Source organism: Carya illinoinensis, chromosome 3 (assembly GCF_018687715.1).
Source record: "Carya illinoinensis cultivar Pawnee chromosome 3, C.illinoinensisPawnee_v1, whole genome shotgun sequence".
NCBI classification, from domain to species: Eukaryota; Viridiplantae; Streptophyta; class Magnoliopsida; order Fagales; family Juglandaceae; genus Carya; species Carya illinoinensis.
In genome coordinates this window covers 19,510,194-19,519,614 of record NC_056754.1, presented here as the reverse complement: position 1 = coordinate 19,519,614, position 9,421 = coordinate 19,510,194, and positions in this window count along the sequence as shown.

Genomic DNA, 9,421 nt, shown 5'->3' with positions numbered 1-9,421 from the left:
CCACTCAACGTGATAATTAAAAAATGAGAAGCACGCCTCATATTCGCACAAATGTGGATCATCCACTAATAAACCTATACCGCTTTGCGTGCGGCATTCTCAGTGCATAATCTATGTGCTATTGCTTAATTATAAGAGGCCGTCCTCGTTGGGTCGACGATTTGTTAGGCTATGGAAAAGGACTTGCATATCCATTCATTGTTCCTTAGAATATACTCTTATAGATATATTTTTATGCTTGTTTATTTGCAGCCAATTCTATATCTACCATACTTTCTAAAAAAAATTCTATATCTACCTCCTTATGCTTGGTTTGGTTATATATATATATATATATATATGAAACTATCTTATTTCATCTCATATAATTATTATAATTTTTTTAAATTTTTACATAAAATATAACAAATAATTAAACTTTTTAAAATTTAAAAATAAAAATAATATTTTATTTAACTTTTAACTTTTATCTCATCTCATCTCTCTGTATAACCAAACCGAGACCTCTCCCTTCGTAGAGAGAAATTTTAAAATATAAGTAATAGACATGTAGTAATAATTAGATAGTTTTGGAATACCACTACATCCCATTACAAGATGTTATGGATTTAAATAATATGGGTGTAAAAAATACTGAAAAATCGGACTAGTCCGGTTTGTAAGTGGTTCGGTGCAATACTGACTCTTAAGAATCTAATCTAAACCGGTCATAAACTAGTGCAATATCGATTTTCATATTTTAAAAACTAGTTTAAACTGAACACGACCGGTATATATGATTATAATTTTTAATATTACATGTCATTATTTATATTATATGATATATTAAATTATAATTAATATAACATGAAATTCTAATATGATTATTTAAGTCTATTAATATTATAACATAAAATTAATCTTTTAATTTTTAATATAACATTTGATATAATATATACATTTAAGTCTTAAATATAAACATTAATATTAAGATATTAATATAAATTTACTTTTGATATATATATATACATATTAAGGATAAAGACATTTTTTACATAATAAATTATAATATATATTCTTTCTGTAAATACACTTAAATGCATTGATCATATATACTCATAAAAAAATCTAGAATTTATATAAACTATAGTTAAATTCAATATTATACTAGTATGTGTTAATTATTATAAAACAATATATTTATACTATAATATAAATAGGCTAATAGTTTAGTATATATAAACATCATATTATTACTAATATAGATCATTTGTAAAATCGAAAAAATTTGAACGGATAGAACCAAAATCGGTAAAAATAGAAGTTTTGATTTTGATAGTGAATCGATCTGATATCGATTCTTAAATTTTTAAAATCGGTATATACTAATTTGATTTTAAAAAATATATAAAACTGGAGTTACACCCCTAAAATATAAACATGGTTTTGCTACTTGCGAACATGGCGGGTCAACACACCATTTGTTTTAAAATTTATTATATTTATAAAAATTTAAAATACTAATGTTTTTCATTATTTTGAGGCTCACTGCAATAATATGTTAAACGTGTTTAAAAAAAACTCACAGAGATTTTTTTTTCTTCTGAGATGTTTATAATTTTAAAAAATAATACTACATATAGCCGTAAAGTATACAAATACAGCACAATCGTTTTAAAAAAAGTGAAATTCAATACTAAAAAGTTAATTTTTTTTTATGTAAAATTCATATTTATTCATTTTTTTAAAAAAGATTACTTAACACTTGTACATTTCTTGATTACAAATATTATTTCTCTAATTTTGAATTACCTAATTTGTTATTCGGATTTGACGTACTCTGTGTGAAGGCTTTTGGGTTCCTTTGGGCCAAAGGTTGGATCATGGGTTTTTTCTGGTTGTCTTCGTAGATGAATGGGCTGTTCTTTACAAATTTGACGTGTGAATGAGAAAAGAAGAACTAAAATCTCAGTGATTTCAAGTGCTTGTCATGGTTCCCACAGTCCCTTCGTTTCTATCAGGTGTAAAATCTACTATATATTTACTATAACTAGAGTTTAATACAATGTCTTTATCTTCGCTATACTTTCTACAGTCTATCCCATGGAAATCTTTAGGAAAAGTGGTATAGCCACTTTGTGCTTCTCCTTTCCTTCTCAAAGTCGGTCCAGCTTTAAAAGAAGCAAATTTCTTTCTATGTTGCCTCTCCCTTTCTTTAAGTCCATTCCTCTTTATGTCTTATCTTCTAGCTTTAATCTTTCATTAACTTAAGTGGACTTAACATTTGCACTAATTTTACCCTCAACAAATAATATTATCATCCACTCAAAAGTAGTTGTCCATTTTGGAGCTCTCTTGCTTTCTGAAGAAACAATATTTCTTTTTCTTTTTCTCGTTTGGTTACACAAATAAGATGAGATGAGATGAGATGTTTTAAATAGTAATAAATAAAATATTTTTATAATATAATTTTTGAATATTAATTTTATATTAGAATTTAAAAAAATTAGATTGTTTATTATATTTTATATGGAGATTTGAAAAATGTGTAATAATGAATTGAGATGAGATGATATGAGATTTTTTATTTTGGTTAACCAAACAAGGATGACAACCTTTGAGCAACTATATACTTTGGAGTTATGCCGATGCATTTACATTATCAAAAGCCATATTTTCTCTCTCTAATATGTATCTATGGGGCTCTTGCAAATTGGAACGCCAACTTGATTAGTAAAAATTCAATTAATTAATGAGATAAAACATTAAAACCCTCAAAGGTATCTATCTATGGCCGAAACTGAGGTTTACATTTTATGGTATTCTTATATAGTAGATTGGTTTTGCCAGCCTCTACAAAAACCAATGAGATAACCACATGCATCAATGTCATTCATTTTCATGGTAACTCATTTTTTAAACTAGGGTGTCATTTTAATAGTTTATATTGATAATTGATGGGAGTTATACATAATTGAAAAAGAAAGAAACATTATTATTTATCTTTTTTAATTTTTTTTATCTTCACTCATACCAACTGATGTCATATAAAATGTAAGAAAAATGCTTTAACTATAAAATTTTTTTTATAGAAATAAACTTACAAACTGATATGACTTGATGTGATAAATCAGATTATAAAATTATTTTTATTATAAAGTAAATCTAAACATATCACATGAAATCATATCAGTTTATGAGTTTACTTTTATAAAAAAATTATTTATGTCTATAACACTTCTCAAAATATAATATTGTATTAAGCATAACTAAAGATTAAAGAAAAAAAAAGGGGGAAAAGTAGCCTTCTCTTAAAAAAAACAGAAAAAAGAAAGAAAAAGTCAGGCAAAGAAAGACAAAAAAAATAAAAATCAGCAAAAATGGTTTATGCATCATTCCACTGCCACTAATATTGTATTTACATATTGACCAATCTTGTTTGGAATAACAAATAGGGGTCCAGGCCTTACCGCTTGCAGATTATATATTTTTGCAACTGAGAGTCTGAATAAATTCTCAAAGGACAATGCTAGGGGCTTTTGAATTTTTTTTAAACATTTATTTAATATTTTTAATTATTTAAAAAATACATAAATTTACTAATAGCCATTTTTTTAATTATTAAATAATATTAAAATATCCGATAATTTAAAAATCCTAATATTATTTTTCATTCTCAAATCCTGAAACAAAATTTTGGCAAGCAATGTCAGAAATTTATTATATAATATAATATTATTCTGCATCGTTGGATCTAGCCAGCTCATTCACGTTAATGTCAACATAAGAGCACTATCTAGCCAAATATTAATGCCTAGTTAAATTTTGACAATTTTTTATTTAAGTATTCTGCATTAAAAATAATCAAAACTCTAAAGCTCTACTTTTGAAGTATAGTAAAATCAAACAATTCTTTAAGTTTGGTTAGTTACTGTTCATCTCTAAAATAATATTTTATTCTAAAAATATTTCCATCTATTATTGGGTGTGAGAAAGGTTGGTAAATTGTATTTGTTGGATAATTAAGTTGAGAAAAAAATAATTGAGAAATAATAATTTTAAGTAAAAATTAAATTATTAATTAATATATGAACTGTATTTGTAAAATATATAAAAAATTAGTATTAAAATATTTAATATTATATTATTATTTTAACTTTGGAATGAATAGTTCAATGTGGATTAATATCTCTAATATTTTTAGTTTTAGCTAAAATCTCAACTTTTAGTCAAATTTTAGACCTAGACCATTGCTAATGCTCTAACTTTAGACTTTATATGGCTTTTATTTTCACCCCGCCTTTGTTTTGCCATTTATTGGGGTGTTGCCAACCTAATTTAAGAATATTTATCAACTATTCAGAAAGCTTATAATAATAATAATAATAATAATAATAATAATAATAATAATAATAATATTGTGAGATTCGGTTTTAAATTTGTATCCATTTTTCCACTTTATATATGATCTTAAAATATGTATAGCTTGGAAATATAGAAATCTTCATTTGTTTGATGATACAAAGAGTACAATTCTAGAAATTATTGATCAATGTCTTAAATATGTGACCAGTTTCAATGCTTTTAAAATCTCTCAATTGATTGTGAGAAAGGAAAAAGTTATTTTATGGCAACATCCACCACAGGGTAAGGTTAAGTTGAATTTTGATACGACGTTATTTCATAGTACAAACACGGTTGGTATTGGTGTCCTATGTGATGGGGGTTCATTATTGTTTGCATTGAATAGAAAGAAAATGAAAAAATTTTTTAATTTTTATTTTTACGTGGATGATATTAAATCTTTGGTGGCATTGAGAAGGTTATCGGTGATATTTCACTTGGATATTTTTGGATTGATATTAGAAGGGGATTCGTTGAATGTAATTGAAGCTGTAAAATTCTTATTATGAAAAATCAGCATCTTTTTCATCACTACAAAAATTTTGAGCTTTTCCATGTCGGAAGATAGGGTAATGAAGTTGTTAGCAAGACATGCTCACACAGTTAAAGATACAACACAATAATAGCATACATGTCCTGATATTATATTGAATAAAGAACTCTTGGACGCTAATATTTCTACGTATCTTATTTGTAAATGTACTATAGTTTATGGACCTATATGTAACTTATTATTGACTTTGAAGTGTGAATGAAGTTTGCCTTTTATCAAAAAGAGAAAAAGAAATAAAAAAGGATATGTTTGATTTGCTAAATGCCTACAGATTAGTGAACTTTTAATATGGCCAAGAAAATTTGCTTGAACAATAATTTTCTTTCTAGGAGGCTGGTCCACAAAATGTCGGGACCATATCAATCGAGGCTCAAGTTGTCATAGCGGGCCACAAATAACTCTTTCTTCCCTTCTAGATTATTGTGTGATTTTCGATAGAATAGTCATAGCACTACTCAAAATGTAATATTGTATTGATTGATATAACTAACAATTGAAAAAATGAAAAGTAGCCTTCTTTTAAACAAAAAAAGTCAGCCAAAGAAAGACAAAATGATATGAACTCGTAGAATTAGAATCTCTTCAACCTATAATTAATTTGAAAACTTACCAAAGAAAATCAAAATCAAGTCAATTGGATGGAAGAATCTAGAACCGTTGAAAAACTCATTTCAATAACTTAAATTATATTAAAATCTAGACATGTTGAAAAACATGTCTCAAGAACCCAAATCACAAAGGAGAAACACTACAAAGGTTATGATTTAGTTTTGATAAGTTCAAACGTTCAATCAAAAACAAGAGAAGATAAACTCAACTCACAATAAATAAAATTCATCAATTTCATAAATTTTTATATATGTTTAAAATGAGACAATAAATAGTATTTAAACTAAAACATCACAAAACCCCAAGTAAAATAAAGCCTCATCTTCCAAAAATGTCCCTTGGTGAATAGTATTACGCTACAGTAACTTAGCCTTTTGAAAACCTAAATCAACAAAGTAAAACATATATGAGCCAAGCATCCCAAGCCCAATTATTCTAGACTAATTCATATAATTAATAAAATAAGTCATTTTAATGAAATAAACAAATCCAAAACTTTCAATCTCATAAATATAATAATAAGCCATAATTTATGTTGCACTCTTCAATTACTTATATCACGTGCATGAGAAATAGATCTCCTTCTCTCGAGTCCATTTTGAATATTGGGCTCTTGCTAGACCCGTCCCAATTGGATTTCACACATCCTTGCATAATTTTCTTAGTCTCCCTAGTTCTTGATTTTGTAATTACCTCATCTGAAACTTGTAAATGATATTTACGACTTGGTTCACCTTAATGCCCATCACAAAAATAAAAATAAATAAAAATGGTTGATACATTCAACTGCAATGCTACTAATATTGTATTTATATATTCACCGATTTTGTTTGGAATAACAACTCGCAGGTCTACACCTTACCAACTTGTAGATCATATATTTTTGCATCTGAAAAAGTGTGAATAAATTCTCAAACCCTCATGCCAAAGATTTTGGTAGGCAATGTCCAATAAATTTATAATATTATGAGAAATAATATTTGCAATTGTGAGTGTGCAAGCGCCGTACAATCACTTAAAAAATGAATAAATACGGGACCCATATAAAAAGAAATTAATTTTTTAATAGTGAACTCTACTATTTCTCAAAACGACTGCACAGTACTTGCGCACTCCACAACTGTATGTACCATTACTCACATTAGACTAGGCCATTGGCCGAGGGTTAAAACCCCATCCTAAGAGTTGTTTGATCATCTCTGATGGCAGTATGGAGTGGTTGAACATGAATTTTAGTAGTCTTAATCCCCTTTAAGAATCAATCATTTTTTATATGAGTCTTTTAGTTGGGGCTGCAATCCAACTAGCTAGAGTTGGGTTTGGGCCCAATCTAACCAGTTGAGCATGCCAAAATTGACCCAACCCAATAAATACGGGTTGATTTGAGATTCGAATGGGTTTTTTCTTTTTTAACCCCATCAATTTACTAGCTAAGTTTTTGTTCCCATTTTAGATTGTGCCACAAATTAAACCACTAAAAGTTTTGACATTATGTACATAGATTGTGAACAGCAAAGGATCCTGATGAAATATGTTGAACCCAAGATTTTAAGTTTCATGTAATTATATATCTACATATGAATTTTGATAATAATAAATGAATTCAAATAATAAAGAAGTCTCAAGATTAAGTTGTCTACACAATAGCATTAAGCACATCAAGAAACCAAGCATGAGCAAGAAAGGAACAAATTTACATTAAAATCATAGGGTCATGTTGTAAATCTCTTAAAAATTTGAAATTAAGATTAATACTCAAAATTAATATTTTATCATAAAATATTAAAATACATTTTTTACATGTGCATGAATATTTTAAAAATTTTGAAAGATGATTAATTGTCATCTTTTACATGTACATGACATGATTAAATGTTTGAATTTTGAAAATATTAAAGATGATTGATTGTCATTTTTCACATGTGCATACTTTATTTGAAAATTTTCAAAAGTGATTGTTACTCTTTTTGACTCATGAAAAAAGTAGATGATTTTATTTGAAAATTTTAAAAATATTAAAGATGATTGATTGTCATCTTTCACATGTACATGCTTTATTTGAATATTTTTAAAAATGATTGATGCTTTTTTGATTTATGTAAAATGTAGATGATTTTGTTTAAAAAATTTGAAAAGTAAAGTGTACTCATTTTATCATATGTCAAAAGTAAAAAGATTAGTTTTGAAATTTTAAAAAAGTAAATGATGTTGTCTTTGACATGTGAATCTTTTTAAATTTGAATATGAAATCTCATATGACTATAAATTGATCATTTGAGAGCTTCAAATTCATAACACTAAGAGCATACAATATTCATTCAAAACTTTCATTCTCTCTTCTCTAAGCATTGAACCTTAAACCTTATTCATTTTGAGAGAGATATAATTTGCACTGTATTATTCTTATTTCACTCATTGAGAAGTGTTTTCTGATAACCTACCCACTATCAGCTCTTGTATCAGTAAAAGAGTGTGTATAACCCTAGTGCATGTAGAAAGTGTTCTACACAAGGAATAGTTGAATCACCATGTGTAAGGTAATTACAGTGTAGAGGGTGTTCTACACGGATCCTTTGTAGCGATGTTGTTTAAAGGTGTAATAGGTTTCTATTTCCACCTGAAGGAGGTTGAATAGTGAATTTGGGGATCCTCAAGGGGTAGCTTGAGGTAAGGACGTAGGTAGTAGGGCCGAACCTCATTAACATACTGAGTTTGTTTCTCTCTTATTTTTGCTCTTTATATTTATTGATGCTTCATATTTTATTTATATTTTATATTGTACATTTGATTTATAATTATTAATTTTTAAATATAACCCAATTCATCCTCCCTTTTGTGTTAGTCATCTGGGTAACAAAATAAACTTCAATGATTTTATAAACTTCAATAATATCAAAGTCTAAAAGTATACACATGTCCTTGTTGATGATCATGTCTCAAGAACCAGTCATTCTTAGTATGAGTCATATTAGTTAAGGCTGCAATCTGACTAGCCCGAGTTGGATCTGGGCCCGCTTTGACCAGCTGAGCATGCCAAAATTGAGCTTTGACTAGCTGAGCATGTCAAAATTGACTTGACCCAACAAATACGGGTTGGTTTGAGATTGGAATTGATTTGGTGCCTATTTTAGATTGTGCCACAAATTAAACCACTGTAAAAGTTTGACATTACATAAATTGTGAATAGCAAAAGATCCTGGTGAAATAAACTTCATAAACTTCAATAATATCAAAGTCAGAAATTATACACGTCCTTGTTGATGATCCTGTTGCTGGTAATACTACCAGTACTTTGAGTGAATAGCAAAGGATCTTTTCTAATTCCATTGACAATAACACAATCTCAAGAGTCAAGAAGATTTCTGCAAACAAGCTTCTAAACATGGGAGCAACTTGTGGATTTGGAGATAGTTAAACAGGGAACAAAAGCTAGCTAAGCAAAGATACATACATCCAAATGTTGTACAATCTCCAATTCAAGAATTTGGTGAACTCTACACCCAAACAACCAGTCAACCACCACCCTTGAATGAGAAGACTCCACCTCCACTACTGCATGCCAACTAAGTTTTGCTGCACACACAATAATGAAGTCTTTGTTGTAATTCTTGATTAATGTTGAGGTCTCTTAAATGTTGTACATTGGTCCTCCTCCAATAAGATTTCATCAACACCATACCCATAAGATTTCAGCAAGTAGATAGGACATGTGCATGCATTATCTAAGATTATATGGCTAGAAACTAGCAAAACAAAAATACCAAACAATTTACAAAGAACTTTAGGGCTTTTGAAACAATGTAAAATGTCAAATAGTAAACAAATACCAACCTTGTCATGTGTTATATTCTCATGAATAAGCAAAGTCTTGGAAAA